General features: G+C 31.3%; 1 long non-coding RNA gene across 2 annotated transcripts in view; it reads right to left on the bottom strand.

The window, feature by feature from the left end:
* Positions 1 to 4,380: 4,380 nt before the first annotated feature.
* The window catches only part of LOC128202412 (uncharacterized), a 57,270-nt gene continuing 41,990 nt past the window's right edge, over positions 4,381 to 19,660 (bottom strand). For both annotated transcript variants that reach the window (XR_008253763.1, XR_008253762.1), the window contains exon 4: positions 4,381 to 5,083. This is a non-coding gene — a long non-coding RNA (uncharacterized LOC128202412). The remainder of the gene's footprint in view (positions 5,084 to 19,660) is intronic.

Here is a 19,660-nt window from a genome sequence, read left to right as displayed (position 1 = left end):
GCGCACATGGTTCGGTGGAGAACGATTTTTTAATAGGACACCTACTTGTTTTTCTGACCCTGCACAGTATTCAAGGTCTATTCAAGCGAGTGCCTGTTAATTAGAGTCTAACATACAAATAGATAAAATATAACTAACTTCATTACTTTAAAATAATATTGTCTCTATCCTTATAATGTACTAATATTATAAAAGAAAAAGTTTGTAAAGATGTTTGTCATCACACTTTATCTATTTTAATTTTTTTTTATAATACCCAAGTGGCATTTGTATGCCACATACAGCCCGTCTTATGGTTACTGTAGTCTATATACGACTGCGGAACTAGGGGTGTCCCGTGCGCATTGCCGACCCTGATGAAACCTTAACATACACTTTAATAAAAAGGAATTATATCCAAATTGTCTGTTAAGAATTGCTTACAGAGATAAGACCGCCTTTTGTATTTGCACATTCTGTATCAATATTCTTTGTATGCATCTATTTTGTGCACAATATAAAGTTTATTGTTATTTAATAAAATGTTGGTAGTATACTGGAACCTTGAACTGGTGATGTACCTCATCATCATCATCATTTTAGGGGTTATTTACTGCAAAACTTAAGATAGCCGAATAATAACTTAAGAACCGGTCCCAAGGCATCTACACCTACCAATTAACACATAGGAGACATTAATCCTAATTCAAACAAAGAAACTCGCAAAATATATCTAGTTACAAAATTTCGGTAAATTAAAAGATTTTGATTAACATTTTTTAATTTTTAAAATAACACAATTTACATGAAAAGATTTTGCTAGAAGAAATCTCTAATTAGAGATAAGCTCGCCTTTGTACGTACGTTGTGTGTTTCAAATGAATTGTGATTAACATTATATTTTGTGTATAATAAAGAATAAAGAAAAAGTAGCACAAATACATTTAAATAATTATGTATTTAAAATTAAGTAAATATGCAATAATATTTTTTATTAGATACATTAACTTATACCCGTTACTTCGTTTGCATAACCGGGATATATTTACTGACCGGCATTAAAAGGAGCCTATGTCCTCCGTCCCATATAGTACTTCTATACCTTTCATACTGATTGGTTATGCTGTTAAGGCGATAAGAGGTAACAACAAACAAACTCACTTTGATCTATAATATTGGTAAAGATCTGTTATTTTTTTTAATATATTAATATAAACATGAGAAAATGATTAATAAAAACTATTAGATTTCGTTTACAGTAGGTGAAAGAAGAACTATAGAAAAAGATTGAACTAGTTGTATTCCGTGACTTCGCCTGTGGTAGGTACGAGTATATTAATGAAGAAATTAAATGATCGACTTAACAGAGAAAATTTAAAGCATTTATATAGAATGGCCACCCCCGCGCCCACTGCGAGATATAATTCACCGAGCTGTCGCGACAGGTTATTCAAGTTCATTTCCCTCCCGAACACCGAACAAGTATCGCTAGGGTTCCGTAGCTCAATATTGAAAGGTCCGAAATGAGGTCACCGGGAAACGATATAGTAGAGGCACATATCGTGTGTAATTGACGCTTACAAAACCTATTATATTAAAATCCACATAATATCCTTTTAACAGACTTCAAAAAAGGTAGAAATCAATACTAATTTGAGTTTGTTTATTTAAACATCCTAATCTCTGGAAATAACAATCGGATTTAAAAAAAATTCCTTGTGTTTGATGTCCCATTTCTTTAGGAAGGTTATAAGCTATCCTCAATTACGAAATATACCACAGGTGAAATCCACGCAATACTCGTACAATTAATTCTCAATATTTTTTTATAGTTCTTTCATCTTCTTTGAACGAGTTTTAATAGTTTTTACTAATAGTTTTATCTCATATTTATATTAATCATCATAAAATTAGGCTACGGAAAATGTATTCTGTTACATATATGTACATACATACATGAGAGAGAGAAAGAAACATCGTTAAAAATAAACATAACTATTAAAGTAATTAAAGATAATAAAAAATCTAATTGTGAAAAAACTTGCTGTTTCGATTTTAAAACTAAACAACTAAATTTTGACAATATGTTGTCTATAGGCCCGATCTGTAAGTATATCTTGTCAGATAAAAAAAATCCAAATCGATTTATAAATAACAGAGTTCTGAAATAACAAACATAAAAAAAAACTTATAACCGAATTAAGAACCTCTTTCATTTTAAAATCGTTTGAAAATAGAATGTCCTGTATCGTGTATATTGTAATAAACGATTTCTATCCTATTCTGTAATGTTGTTTGTAGCTAAATATAAATCCTGACATAGGCTAATTGAGTTTACCAACGGCCATCATCATAAATCGTTGTAATGTTCCACCAAACGGTACCCCGCTGAGGGGAAGCGAGAACAAATTTGTTTAGAATTTTTCACAACATCAGTATTAGGCGGTTAGTAATTTAATACTCATAAATTAAACACATTATATATTATTTTAAAACAAATAAAAAAAGCAGTATATATACTGTACTGCCTTCTTTATTCGTTGCAGAGTAAACAAATGTAAAATGTAATATGATTAAACTAATTGTGATTGATATTTAATTAATTAATGTTTGCATTATTTATTGTAGTAAAATAATTAAATAATAATATTTATTGCACTCAAATTATCTCGAAAAGATATCTTCCAGTTAACCTATTATTGACAATATTGCTGTGGTTTTCAATAGTATTTGTTTGTTTAATTTTGTTTATATTTGTTTAATTTTGTTTTATTTTAGTATTGTCTAATTTTGTGTTTCGTTTACTTGTATTTTATTTTGTGCAAATTCTAATGGGTACCAAATTACTATTTAAGTATATAATTATGTATTATTTTAGCTGTTTGTTTGCCTTAAATAAATAAATAAATAAACCTAACAAATTGGAATTTATATACATATATTGTACATTTAAATAATATAAAGGTCTGTCAAAGTTATAAAAGTGTTCTGGAATGCGAGAAAGAGAAGGCCAGTTAGCAACCCCTGATGTCCCTAACAATGCTTCAGTTCTGGTCTGACCGCAAAATACGCCATCTGTGAAGTTACCTCTTAACGAAACCCCGTCGGCATGGAGCCCGCTTCCGTTGAAGAGCATCACGTCGTTAATTTCTCTCGTTTAACTCGGCAAGAATGGCCGTGAAAGCAAAGAGTGGAAGACATCCGGGGAACCACGAACAAAAAAATCAAGAAAATCCCGCTCAAATGTCAAGACAATGTTGATTGTTTTTTTCGATGTTCGGGGGATTGTCCATCAAGAATTCGTCCCTCCAGGCCAGACAGTTGATGGAAAATTCTACGTCGATGTGCTCAGACGCCTCAAAGCTCGTGTGGCACGAGTTCGTCCAGAATTGGCGCGAGAGGGGCGTTGGATTCTTCACCACGACAATGCCCCTGCCCACACCTCTCTTGTTGTCCGTGAGTTTTTGAGTAAAAATTCCATTACGGTGACCGAACAAATGTATTCGTAAATTTGGCCCCGTTGACTTCTTCTTGTTCCCAAAAACAAAATTGGTACTTCGGGGGCGGCTTTTGGGGGACATAAATGAGATAAAAAAAGCTACGACGGGGCAGCTGAGAAACCTACAACCAGAGAGACTTTCAAGGAGCCTTCTCACATATATTTGGCACAAGTGCATTATGTCACAGGGGGAGTACTTTGAAGGGGATAAAATTGATTTACCTGAATAATTGTAAAATAAAATTTTTAAAAAACTTTTATACGTACTTTCCGGACAAACCTCGTAAATACATATTATATTACCGGAGGGAAAGGAACTGTTAGTAATTAGGTCTAACTGATCGATTGCTAGCAAAATACCCTATCTAGTCGCCCTCCACGTGATTTCCCCTAAAAACCATCATTATTAATTCCTGATTAATTCGACACGATGAGCAAACTGTCCTGACTTATCCACACCTGTTATACGTTCACTGGTGCCCCACCAGCATATACAGATAACACGGGAGGTGTTACTATTCCATCATCACTTAAAAAATGTATAAATGTTACCTTTACACCTATATTACGTAATACGTACATAACCACGTATCTATGTTTGTTACCATATATTTTATAGTTTTTACTTTATTTTTGTGTATTGATAAATTAAAAATTTATATTAAGGAACCACTACTTCGAAGAGAGATTTGACCCCGTCGCTTTGGGCCTGTGAATACGCCGTATAATTTTCATAAATTGTTTCGAGCACCAGTAAAGACACAAAGACTATTGCAACAAATTATATGCAGTTTTCATAACTGAATAAGGTCTAACTCAAAATCTAGCGTATCTTAACACTTTGCTGACGTGTAAACTCGTGTTTTCACTAGCGTGTAGGTACGTCCTCCTACCACGACGGGCAACACCGTTTGGATTACAAAGCGTTCATAACCAAAAAAATACTTTTCCTTGTATTTAGATTTTTATCCTAATTTTAGTTTATTTCAAAAATTTCAACCACGCCGGAATTCCGGGTCAATAAAGTGTTAATACGCCATCTGAAAGTATGTTTCATTAATTTTGCCACGCATACAAAGTATTGGACAAAAAGCTAGTATAATATATAAACAAGCACGATAAACTACGATTTCTGAAGTAATAACAATAAGTAACGTAAGATAACAATCAATTGAAAAAAATTACACTTCATGAATGGAGTAACAAGTTGGAACGTTACGCTGCGGGGCCAGAGGTCACCGTTACGAGGTTATAAATTCTTCTTGTCATCTTATAACCGTAGGTGAACAATTTAACAAGCATATAAGCACCTAAAGTGTGGGATATAACGCTCAGTTTACAATAGAAGCAATTGGTTCCTACATTTTGTGAATAAAATTTACTTATGCTATCTCACACGTGGAAACCGTGGCAACAAGCAGTAGCGATATGTATTTTTTTTATTAAAAATTGAATATTCTGTTAAAATAAGTCATAAATAGCAGTGTTACATAAATTTGTCCGTTTTTATTTATTATTCAATATTGGACACGCTGCAAAAATAAGGTGTTATTCAAAAAGTTACATACCTAATTATTCGATCCAGGACTAAACTCTCACCATTACCTGTAAAGATAAAATTTCATTAAATTAGTAATTTATTAAAGTTTAATCTTAACATAGATTAATTTTTTTACTACATGAATGACTTAGATGTCTTTTTGAATTAATATAAGATATGGCTCTTGAGGCATTCGAAATGTGGACATGGAGAAGAATGGAAAGGATAAGCTGGACAGAAAAACTAACGATTGAAGAAGTCTTGAAAAGAGTGAACGAGAAAAGAACATTAATTAAAATAATAGATATAGAAGGGGCAAAATGCTAGGCTACCTTATACGACATGACAATTTTTAATATTAGAAGGAAAAATAGAATATTATAAAAGAAACACTTGTCATGTCGTATTTAGGGAGGTTAAGAATATATATAGAACTGGCTGGAGGAAGATGCATGAATTAGTTGCACCGACAAGAGGAAACTCTTAAATGAAAAAAAACATGAATCTCTACTGGATAACATTCAAATCCGTTCACTCACCTAAACACTATTAAATAAGAAACTTCCAAACTTCACATTTATAATATTAAATAGTATATTATTTTATTTATTTAAGTTTAAAAATATATAATCATAAAACGTATTTTAAACATATATATATATATTATATATATATATATATATATATATATATATATATATATATATATATATATATATATATATATATATATATATATATATATATATTCATCGCGGTAAACCACCTGACCTTTCTTCGTCCTCACCTATCATCCCTCATTGGTATTTCGGCAATACATACTCTTAGCGCAGGCGGAGTTACCATTTTATTATCAACCATTATAAAAAAAAATACAAAGACGTTCACCGTGGAGTCAGAGGTCACATATGTGAATCTTTTTTTAAAAGCTAACCAATAATTGTCAATGGACAGTTTGACAAGCAGAAAGCAGCGTGGGCGGATGTCTCTTCCTACGCAACGTTTCCTAACTTCATTTATAATTTAATCCTTTTGTTGTTGTGATTTGTTTTGCTGTACATTTTTCATTAATATTCTAATATTAGTACTGACTCAAATCTATTATAATTACTTCAACCGAAGCAAAATCAGTTGTTTCGATTTAAAAACTAAACTACTTAACCGATGTTAATAAAATATCTATAGGATAAATCCGAAAGTACATCTTTTCAAGCAAAAAAAAAAGAGTTTTTCCAAATCAATTTATAAATGACGGAATTCTGAGGTAACAAACACAAAAAAACAATATACAACCAATTTGAGGATCTCCTCCTTTTTTTGAAGTCGGTTGAAAATAATTTTTTGAGGTTTAAAAACCGATTTACACAAGAATAAACTATAATAATAATAAGTGATAATAGAAGTCGGATATGAAAAATTCTTCTTACATTTGACACGTCACTTCTTGATTAAAGTTATAAGATATTCATTATCACAATACAACCACGGGAAAATCCGCAGGATACAGCTAGTAAAGAATAAACTCTTGTGTAAAATACAACAGAGCATTATCTGTGGGCACATAGTTACTCAATATTTCTAACAATAAGTTATGTTATTAAATTGATATAGGTATAGTTTGATTATAACAACTTTGATATATTTATTGTAATTTGAAAGACTGGCCTTTTTTATTAATTTTTAAATCTAATAAATATTTAAAGGTACCAAAATGAAGTTGATTTGTAGGTTGAGTTAAAAAAAAAAAAACAAATACAAAGCTGTTAAAAACTGGAATCATGACACTATCTACGGATAGCTATAAAATATGTTAAAAACAGTACTAAGTCGCATTTTGTTAGAATAATTTCCCCGAATAGGTAGTGTAGTGACTAGAACAAGCGTGAGAAGCACCGAACACAAAATTATTCACACCATATTACATTTGTTACACACTGTTCTTATAAATATGTTAGTTAGATATTTATTTATATTTTTAGAAAAAATACGAAACTTTCTAATCGAATTGTTACAATATTGGTTTTTTAGACATTACTCTTTACATCTTTATTTGAAAATAATATAATAGTTTTAGTTGCGACTCCGTCTGCGGCCTGAGGATATATTCAATGTTTTTTTTTATACAACTTAGAATGGCAAACAAGCTGACGGCCCACCTGATGGAGAATGGTAACCGTCGCCTATAGACATGAGCAGTACTATGGACATAACAGAGTATACTGTTTCGCCCATGATACCCCCCATGCGTTGCCATTCCTGAGGACTCAGGTGTTATTCCTCTGTACCCAGTAAATTCACGCCATATCCCACCCTTCAAACCGAAACACAGACATGCAAACACAACTGCTTCACGGTTGAAACACGAATAGGACAGAGGTACCCAAGCAATCGACTTTTGTACAAAGTCTCCCTCTGGTAAATATATATGAGTTATTTAACTTTAAAAACAATTATTATTAACTAATATTGTTTTTAAACCTTAACGGATATTATCTACAGGCATTATAATCCTCAATTCTCTTCACTGAGTGAATAGTGTAAACACGAATTGTTAAAATAAACAAAACAAATCTTAAGAAAGATTAATATTATTAACCGTTACGTATATGCTGCAGGTAAATGAACTCATCATAGGTAACTTGTCAGATGTAAATACACATGGTGGAAAATTCTGATTTATTTGTTATTAAATCCTAATTAACATATTGTTAATAAGGATTAATCCGTAGTGAACAACAAACAAGTATTTATTGTTCACCATAAAATTGCAATGGAGGAGATAGGCCATTTTCACACTTCGTAGATGAAGTCGCAACAAATTTTTTTTTAATAAAATTGAAATTTGTTTTCTTTTGTTGCTCAATTATGAAATTGGGCATAATATTGCAGGATTGATTATTTGTTATTGATTTTTATTGATTGATTATATCATAAAAAACATATGATTTTGATTTGATTTTATTGTACCAGAGGGAGACTTTGTACAAAAGTCGATTGCTTGGGTACCTCTGTCCTATTCGTGTTTCAACCGTGAAGCAGTTGTGTTTGCATGCCTGTGTTTCGGTTTGAAGGGTGGGATATGGCGTGAATTTACTGGGTATAGAAGAATAACACCTGAGTCCTCAGGAATGGCAACGCATGGGGGTATCATGGGCGAAACAGTATACTCTGTTATGTCCATGGTACTACTCATGTCTACAGGCGACGGTTACCACTTTCCATCAGGTGGGCCATCAGCTTGTTTGCTATTCTAAGTTGTATAAAAATATATATATATATATATATATATATATATATATATATATATATATATATATATATATATATATATATATATATATATATATATATATATATATATATAATAAGGCCTTATTCCTATGTCTCACAATAAGAATAAATAGCTCACTTAGAATATCTCTATCTCCTACCTCCCTCCGCTTATAAATAGTTAAGCATATATATATAAAAATAAATAATATTAAATAGTACTAGCCGACCCAGCAAAATATGTTCTGCTATATAAATATTTTTTTACAGGAAAGGGACACTAATCACCTAGTGATATGAAATATACATGACGACATATTCTCAAACCTACCAAATATGCATAAAAATTTCATAAAAATCAGTTTCGGAGGAGTTCGACCACAAACACTGTGGCACGAATTTTTATATATAAGATTACCAATTATTTACCTATAATACCATATCATACCGATAACTATATAGTTACTAATAATGTATTATTTATCGTATTATTTTTGCGCCATTTATGTTATTGTTTTATATACAAACCCTATAGATACTTTCTTCATTTTAGTTCTCAAGATTGACAGGTAGAAATCCCTTTAATAGATAAGTCCGCCTCTGTACATTTTGGTTATAACCTAATATCTATATTATAAATGAACGTACAAAAGCATATTAATAAATAAATACTATTCTCTAACAACTTTATAGATATTAACAATAAATTTTCAACTTAATTTTCCATAACATGTGAAAGAATATCTTATAAATAATAAATTATATTACAGTGGCTACAAACTAACAACTAATTAAGCTATGAACAGAACCGTTGCTTGTTAAAACTTATTACTTTAATAGAGAATAGTTAAGAGGAGATTAAAGGTCAACAAACTGTACTATTAAAGTCACATGCACGTGACTTCTAAATATGCAGCTCCATCGTTTTCCGCACTTCTGCATATATCTGCATAAAATGCATACCTATATTAACTATTGCTTGCGTTTTTACTTATTTTAATAATGTTCTTATACATATTTATAATTCATTTAAATTAGCATTTTTTTATTTGTATATGAAGATAGATAATATTTTTACTGAATAATAAACTTTTTTTTTTTTTTTTATTTGAAATGAGTACTCGCTCTCAATTTTCTTCAAAATTCATTTTCGTTTTACAGCATTTGTCGTTTGGTGCGGCATAAAATAAACCACTCCTTCCTTTACTTAGGGTGTCGTAAGAGGCGATTAAGGGAACTTAATGATCGAGAGAAAGACAGCGGCGTCACTCTTTAAACATTATCAAAGCATAACTGTGGATGCCAGTCCGCCTGTCAGGGGTGGCAAATACTGACAAAAATTTCCCTTATGGGGAAGGCATGTGTTCAGCAATGGACAGTTGACGACTGATATGATGATAAAACAATAATAAACGCATTACTAACTCGATTAAATGAAAATATATATAATATTATGAAAATATTTATACATTAATTATTAAATAATATAATTAATAAAAAAATACTAGGACCTATATATAACATTACACAGCTTCACCGTTACACGTTCCATTACGAGTATTTCCCATTTCAAAAGCCGTTTCTATGTAAAGTTTTCAAAACTAATAGTTTTCCTTTACTTTGATAGATCATTTAGTACGTTGACAGACATTTTTAATTAACATGTTTTAATGGTTTATCCAGTGGGCGTAGGCTGTTGCTGGCACGAAAGCGGTTAGTCGCGATCGTTCCGGAAACCATGAACTTGCAATAGCAGGACTGGTCCACGTCCGGTCCCCGCCGGAACATCCTAATCTGAACATCCACCCGACAACATGTTTGAAGCACTTATCACCATCACGGAGACATGGTATTAAATAACTTTTAATTGGAATGCTGAAAGCAATTTCCAACAACGACAAATAAATGTGCAAGTGTGCACTGTACATACATAAAAGTGTCATGCCCCACCCTCAAACACACATAATATAGATACAATCTACTGATTGTAAATTAAGTATACTTATTTAATTTTCACGCACATAAGATATATATTTTTAAACGTTATCTGTTAAAAATTAAACAAAATTTTACATTAAAATGTCACAGTTTGAAAGTTTTTAGCGAATTTAAATTGGCAATCGGAAAGCTTTTTAAGTTTCACACGTTTATCGAAATAAGCATTTTATTATACAAATAAACATTATATAACCTTTCACTTAACGATTTATAATTTCGAAATACATCATTATACCAATAAAAATAGACGACACCGAACATGACGAATGAAAGTATTATGAATGTGATTATATTAATGATCTGACGCATATGTGTGTGTGCATACACTTAATCCTGAGCCCAGTCTCGCAAAGGTCAGGTCAATCAAAAAACTGTGTGGGATAACCACAATTACAACCTACGCGACCATTTGATCGAGGTACAGGGAAAAATTGTTCATGAATGGCAACGGTACAATGACTCATAGGATTCTGAAATCGTTAAAAATAGTTGTAAGTACACACAGTACAACAGCATGTAATTCTGCCACCCTAGTAACTCTACCCCGTCGTTTGTTCTACACAAACTTTCCCATGATCTCTCTATTACCTCGACAGTATAGCTAACACAATGCCTCGCATTCTGGTAGTAGCTGGTTCAATCCCTACACAATACATACAATTTGTTTCAGTGTTTGCTTGTATTAGTCTAAATGTTTTCTATATTATAATATTTAAAAATATTTGAGTATGTTTATAAGTTATTTAATACTATAGTACAACCACTGCATTCTTTTATAATTATTTTAAACATTTTCGTTCTTTAAATCGAAATATACATAGTAAACTCTGCTATGTCCATAGTACTGTTCATGTCTATAGGCGATGATTACCACTTCCCGTCAGGTGGGCCGTCAGCTGTCATTGTAAGTACAATAAAAAATAACTATAACAAATAATTATTATAGAAAATATTTGCAATTAGAAATTATTGAAATATAATAAATATTAAAATATAAATTTCTTTAAATTTAATAAAAAAAATACTCTAAAACAATAAAATAATTCCTGCGACACATCTGAAGTCCGGTTGCAATAAAGACATAAAGGCGATGGCTCGGTAATTTAGGTACTTCGTGTATTTACATACAGTAGCTTCATTTCTTAGAACAGGCACATTAGTCGTTTCATTCCCACGTGTGTATAAGTGTATGCGTACACGCATAGAAATGCACAGGTCGTGAACTTAACGTGTGTTTTTACTTCACTCTGTACACAAACGCCTACACATAGAAAGTTGGGAACAGTTACAGTTTTAAATTCATCCCCTTATTTCTAATAGCATAAGGAACAATATTGAATGAGAAAAATAATGGATGACAATTCAATAAGAGTTCGTATATGCAAATGTTTACCTATTTTACAAATAAACGTTACTTTGTCGTCAACATGGATAATGACTTGAATAGATAATAATAGTTTACATACGAAGCGTGCTCAAAAGTAGAAAGTGGAGCAGTTTGTTTTTTTTTTTTTTACTTTTAAATAAAGTCAGTAACAAATTAAAATATTAATACAAAATTCAATTATTTATTTGTAATATATTATAGTTATACAGACTGTCTGATAATAACGTGGATTAGTCGTTTGTTTACATTTTTAATAAGTTCCGTTGAAACAAATTACACCTATGCTCATTGCTAGAATAATTACTAAAATTCATTATTAATGTTATAACAATATAATTGTTCAATGAACATGAATATTAAATATGGAAAGTTGAGAAGTTGATGCTCCAGACCACAGTCTAGCGTTATTCAAATAACGTGTCACAGTTTAAAAACAAACTTCCCATAGTGGGCAGTCGTTTAAAAGTTATTAATTCATTCAACAGACGATGGTAAGTTCACCTCACAGCACGTGCTATACTGCGAAAACCCCCATAAAATCTCATGATCATATCTTTTTTATTATATAAAAACAGATATAGATGTTTCATTCATAATTGGCGGTTATTTTTTGTTTATTCACTAAATCATGTAATCGATAGTCGATTACTACTCAATAACTAGAGGCTCGGCTATTGTACAAAAGCCTCGAGCGCTAAAATTACAAGCTATTATCACGTACATAAATAGATATGTACCAAAATTGCAAACAGATTATATTATGTTTGTATTCCTACCATAAAGTAGGTAATTATTTAAATTGGGTCTATGGTATAATAACATACCCTTAGGCAAATAGATAATATTTACCAATTACTTTAGTAATATTATGAATTGTAAAAGTTTATAAAGATGTATGGACGTTTTTTGTTTTGATGGGTGAAAATAGTATGGTAACACCGCCTGCGCTAACGGGATACGCTGGCGGAGCACCAGTGAAGGGTGATAGATGAGAATGAAAACAGGCCAGTTAGCCCATCATGATGAATTCATCAGGAATTAACCATGATAGTTTTCAGGAAGAATCGCGAGGAGGTCGACCTGGTTGGGTATATTGCTAGCAATGCGATTCTCAGTCTCCATTATAAACAATCCCTTTCCCCCCGATGTTTGGACGTTTGTTATTCAATTACACCTAAACTACTGAACGGGTTTGAATTTATGTTAGTACATAGATTGGCCGTGTGGTCCCGGCATAGAATAGGCCACTCCTTCCTTTCACGTGGGTGCCGTAAGAGGCGACTAAGAGAAAGCCAGGAATGGGCAGCAGCGTCCCTCTTAAAGCAACTCTTAAAGTCTTACTGCGGTTGCCAATACGCCTGTCAAGCGTAGCAACTACTGGCAAAATCCCTCAATAGGTGAGCCCTTTGTTCAGAAGTAGACAGTTAACAGCTAATATGACGATGACGATGATGATAAACGATGATAGTACAAGTTATATAAAAGCGATTGTTATAACAAGATTTTATCTAGCCACCAGTGCATCTAAAAGTATAGGTAAGTACTATTAAAGTCGTGAAACACAAAGAATATAGATAGACATATAAAATTATTTATTAAATTATTATTATTACCATTACTATAATTTGTAATAGCTGTATCCTTTAAAAACGAATAGCCGTTGTAAATATTAGCAGCACTAGACAAGCAGACAATTGTAAATAGTGTTTATAATGGCTACTTTATTCTGTTATGTAAATCAACCTGAACACGACTTGGTTTAATGGATAAGCACTGTTACATTACATTAAATCGTTTTGTCATTTGTATTATTGTTACTAATGTCAGTAATATCCTTTATTTAATCACTCTTGTACCCGCAATGTAAACGATGTCCACATAAATCATTAAAGATAGTGTTGCAAAAAAAACCGACTAATTGTAACGAAATCAGTTAGTTTGATCCAAAAAATTAAACAACAATACCGATTTTGATAAAATTTCTATGCGACCAATCCTTTTAGATAAAAAATATGCAAATCGGTTTTAAATGGATTAGTCAGTTATGAGGTGAGATAACAAATATAAAAAAAAACAATCGAATTGGAAACATCCTTAATTATTAAAGAAGAAGGAACTGCTAGTTAACTATTTTAATTTACATAAAAATAAAAATATCTGTGCCTCTAGTGAGAAAGGGTTCAATTCAAAATGGTCACTTTTCAGGAGAGCCAAAAAACTATTTTAAATAAAGAAAAAAAATTCTGCTGCTTTTATTATTTGCTAATTGAACAAGTCAATGATTGCATTTATAGTAATTTTTTCTCCTCTTTCTTATGAAATTGTCGGTTTTTGTGTAAAACCTATAGTTTTAAAAATAATTCTATTATACCTAATCACACTTAACAAAAATATTAAAATTATGATGTGAAAATTATTCAAAAACCATTATTTTCTTGTCGCTTATAATAAACATATCTAATAAATATTATATACTTACTTTTTTTTTTTCAATAATTTAATATACAGTTCTAACCTTGTTTTAATTTTTTATATGTTGGTACTCAGCAGATACTATAGATGGACGTGAAACAGTTTTCGAAAATAGTTTGATAGATCTAATTTCGATAGCAATTGAGCGTGCTCATCAAATGTCGACCATGTTCCCGTCAAACTGTTAAACTGGGTTGCCAGATACGATTTTTATTTTTTCCCCTAAACGATTTATATTTTTCTCGTATTTGAATGTAATACTATATTATGAAGAATAATAAATAATTCTGCATAATATTACGATGTTGTTTAATTTAACCTAAAAAGAAAATTTTATGAGAAATAACCTCTACACTACAAGTCAGTAATTTGCCCAAAATATAGGATTTTTGGGCAAATTACCATGGCAATTATTATGGATATTAATCTAAAATTCTTATCTACATAACTAATCCGCTTTTGTAATGTTTCATTAAATACGAATAATTTTCAAAATGAATTATTTTTCAGAGTTCTTAATGATTATTAATTTCTTTTCTCCAAACTTTATTCCAACTCATAAATTTTTCTATGTGAAAATCTATAACCAAAACTATAAAGAACATACCCAATCTGGCAACACTGAAATAAGAAACATTAAAAAAACGTAATATAATGCAAATCAAGGTTACGAACTGATCTTTTTTTATGGTCCCTCGCACACGAAGTACGGTATCCCAGGCGTTTGGCTCTTCAATAACATAACAGTACCTGCCAATTAATTTTATTAATCAAACATCTGCCGCCGAGTGAGATAACATGTTCATATTCGATACCCAAAGCTGGCGCAACGTTATGATTTTTTTAATTTATTGACTGGTAATAAATTTAAAAATGAACAGATTTATGCATTTTTAATGAGGCTTGCCATCCTATTAAAATTATAAATGTGAAAGATTATAAATATATTTGGGACTTGGTTACGCAATTATGATTAAAATTTTGGATATAAATAGATCGATTTCTACATCTATACTGATTGTAGACGATCAAAATTGGCCGTGCCAACGTTGAATAAACGACTATCTGAACGTTTATTATATCTAGACAGGAAAAAAACCTTAAAATCATGATAGGGACAATAACAGACCATTGCCCGTTAAACAAACATTTATACACAATAGGAACCACAGACAGCCCTTTATTCGAGGTTGTTTTGACGCCAAAGAAACGGCTGTTCACGTAATCCTGGAATGTGACGTTGTAGCCTCTAAACGCTTAGTAATCCTCGGAACAGTGAGGTTGCTCCATAAGCCCTGTGAAGGTCCCAGGGACCTTCTGTGCTTCTGGGAGAAGCTGGGCAGGCTGTACTAGCCACGACTCATACGCACAACGGCCCAAATGGGAGGCTAAGCACGGAAAAGAGAGTCCAATTTATATTACATTACATAAATCGAATTCTAGGAATGCTGCCAGTTACGTTATAAATACCGTTAAAGTTTGATGACGAATCAGTAGCAAATTACCAATGTTTTGCTTTAAATACTCGTTTTACAAGTTATTTATTCAAGCGAGATAAACAAGTCCAAATTCCATGAAAGGAACAACAATGGACACGAAATACTTGAAATTCCAAATCCTGCACAATTTATTAAGTCTAAAACTAAAGTCCAAACGATTTCCTTTGCTATATTTGGTTACATTTTTACTTTTAAAAAATACTCTACTCCCAAATAATAAATAACATGATGTAAGAGTGAACCTTTTGGGTTTTGACAGTGAGATTTGGTTCGAGATGGAAACTATAAGGGAGATACCCTACCAATTGAAAGAGGAAGAAAACCGGTGAATATTCATTCGTTTACAAAACAAAAAGTAAATCGAGCAAACAAACAAAAGTATATCGAGAACTCGTCATCGACATACTTCAAAGTGATACAATAAGAATCTGTTACGAGAACACTTAGGTATTTAGGAAGTGAACTGTGTGGTTATAATTATGTTCAGAATGCGTGTAATTTATATATATCTAAACTAATATTATAAAGAGGAAAGATTTGATTATTTATTTGTAATAAATAAACTCAACAAATACTGAACCGATTTTAAAATTTCTTTTATCTATAGAAAGCTATATTATCAGCGAAAAACATGAGCTATATTTTATTTAAAAAAAAAGTGTCAAGGTGGTGTAGGTCGTTAGTATATGTATAAATTAATAAACAAATCTGAATCAACTACATTGCCAATTTCAGGCGTGATCATGATTTTTAATATTCCCATTTTGAGACAATGCGTCATGTTTGCGCTTGTAATGTTTCAATGTGGGCGTAGACCATACCATGTTTCTTTAATTATTCAACTTAATAAGTTTACTTCTGATTAAAATAGAGATGATTGTATTGTTCAACACTTTTTTAAAACAACTAATATTAATTAATAACTTAAAATAAGTCTTAACCGACAAAATAGGCTCAGAACGAAGTACATTGCAATTGTTAATACTTTTCATAGAGCAAATAATCGCTACGTTATTTAAGAGTCGGCACTGCACTTATATTGACGAAACTGCAAAATAAATCTATGCAACCACTTTTGAGTAACAAATTAAGAAAATAGATTATTAGTGTTGTACAAATATTTAAAATATACTAATGTCTAAAATATCGATATTGATAGATATCATGAAAGACTTAACTAATTTATAACGTAAAATTTTCAAATTCACAGAGAATTTAAATATTTAACAGTATAAACTAGCTATCTAGACTGGTTTTATAGATTTCATGCAGACATTTTTTTCGAAGTGACATACTTTTTTATCTTTAAATTATTATGCCTACCATATATATTTAATTACCAATAAAAGTACCTGTCTGATTCTATAGTAAACAAAAAACTTGATTGACTTTTACAGTTACTTGAAACATGTCTAATGAAACTTCTAAATATTTATAGTGTTACCTCATAGTCGTTTAGGTGGCGGCGTTTGTTATTCGCTATAAACTATATGATAGTAAATGAATAATAAACACTTGGATCATGTCACTAAAAGTCTCACGTACAATTACCTACACATAAAATTGCCATGTGCAATACGGAGAATAAGCGCCAGTGTTATGCGGCTGTCATAATGATTGCAGGAATTTTTAAATCTTCCACGAAATCCTAAAAACTCGTATTACATTAAATTGAAACGAATTATAATTATAACGCGCTCATATAAAGTATACAGGCATCATTATTAACAAATTTAAAACTAGTACAGTCATGGTAAAAAGTAACAAGATTCTCTAACCATTATGTCATAGACAATTTAAGTGCATAGACAAAAGTGTTATTCGTAAAAATATTAACACCAATATAACACGTTTATTATTTTTACATGTATTTTTAAATTTTCCCAGAAGTCTTAAAAACTCATGATATTAGTCTTACTAATATATATTTAACTAGCTGTATGTCGCGGTTTTTATCTATGTGCTAAATTGGAATATAAAATACCGGTGTACCAAATTTTATTTAAATTTATTTAGTAATTTTTGCATGAAGGTGTAACAAACATTCATTCATCCATATCCATCGTTATAAACTTTCGCATTTGGGTATATTATTAATAGGACACATAGAAAGAAATTGCAATTATAATACTAGTATTCAAAAGAAGGTTAAACAATCACAGTAACACTGATACTGAACTCAGTACGCCATAGACAGTCTATTTATATATATAAACATATAAAAATGAATAAAATATACATATAATATTACATATGTATATTATAATAAATATTATTTTAAATTTACAAAAAAATCCTATTACATTGAACTGAAACAAATTGTAACAAAACCATAAAGTAATAGACAATACCTATTTATATTCTAAAGAAGCTTAAAACTAGTATAATGGCGGTAAAAAGTAACAGGATCCGCTGCGCTTGCACTATAGACAACTCAAATGTATAGACAAAAGTATAATCTGTTCATTCTAAGTTCCTAGCGTATTCGGTCGATCAATCACGCCGCTTGAGCCTTCTACACGGTAATCTGCCTGAGCGTGTGAACGCGGTCACAGACTCGCAGCCTCACCGTCAAATCGCAGCCGACTGGTCTATATTTTATGGACATCTAATATTGCAGTTCCATGGGAATATACGAAAAGATGAATGATTAAGGCCAGTACTGTATTTAAATGCTGTTCTATTCCGTATTCGCTATATAATTGAGCTAAATCATAAAATGCAAACCGTTATTATGATTGTTCAAAACGACGTTTCGATACTTTGCGTTTCTTTAACAAAATTTTATAGTCCGTATTTGAAGATTAATTTAAAAATTTAAAAGTCAGTATTGTTTTTTTATGTCAGAAATATGTTTTATCAAGCTCGACAAGCAAATCCAGCGAAAATTATATTAAGAATATAAAGCAGATAATAGGTTAGTTCTTGTGATCTTACTGTAAAGATTAATACCAAAATCCACTAAATGTCAACAGAATAATAAGCAGACATTAGATATTTAGCGTTTTTATAAGGGGTTTAAATTAGTCTTCACTGATACGGGGGATATTAGAAACTTTTTGTAAAGTTTACAAAATGTCAACCAAATTTAAAACTGCCGGATAATTTACCAGTGATGCTATATTTACATCAAAACTTACTTTTATTTGAAAGTATTAGCTGGAGCTTCGCAACAAGGGATAGTGCGTGCAAATATCTGCATTGCATCCCATCGTGAACCCAGCATAGACTAACTGACGTACGACCTCTCAGGAACACGGATACAAGGCGAGGCGAGAACATACATTTTGACTGGTGTGGGTACAAGTACATTCTCGCTTCAGTCACGTCCTTAAACGAATGAGAATCGGAGACCATTTTGCTTCTTAAATGAGTTCGTTCACACGGCAAGTTCACGGTCGAGCTTAGTCTGACTATTAAGAATGCTAATTTATGTATGTAGGATGTAATAACATATATCTATGAGAACATGCGCCTGTACATTGTTGCAGCCCAAATGCAGAGAGTAAGGACCGATAGAGGTGGAGTCACCTTGTCCAATAATGTTCATTACCATAATCATAATATTGAAATGTGAGTTTAAAAGGTGATCGTACACTTGTCTGCACTGCACATGTTGTTAATGATGAATTACAAAACTTTTTATATAAAATCTCAAACATATTAGCAACGACTCAAGCAAATCGCCAGAAAAATTTGTAAAGGTAAGTTCTGGTTCGGGTAAATATATGATCACCTCACAGGATATTAGCGTGCATACGTTTTTAAACTTGTAACAGGTAATTGTTGCCGTACATTAGTTAAGTTCGAATGTTTGACCAAACGCTTTATGTTTAAATAAAACCTTAAATACCATTGACACTAGAGTACTCCACCCTCATATTAGTAGTAGTTATCATCAAAATCTATTTACTAACTAGGAATGGATACTAAACAGCATATTCTAGTTACAATATCGATATATTGGGTCAATAAAAAATATATTAAATATCAGTCATCCATATATATATAAAATA

This window comes from Galleria mellonella, unplaced genomic scaffold (genome assembly GCF_026898425.1).
Source record: "Galleria mellonella isolate WM207_F2 unplaced genomic scaffold, CSIRO_AGI_GalMel_v1 utg93, whole genome shotgun sequence".
Lineage (NCBI taxonomy): Eukaryota > Metazoa > Arthropoda > Insecta > Lepidoptera > Pyralidae > Galleria > Galleria mellonella.
The sequence above is the reverse complement of the archived record's forward strand: the minus strand, read 5'-3'. Positions and strand labels throughout refer to the sequence as shown.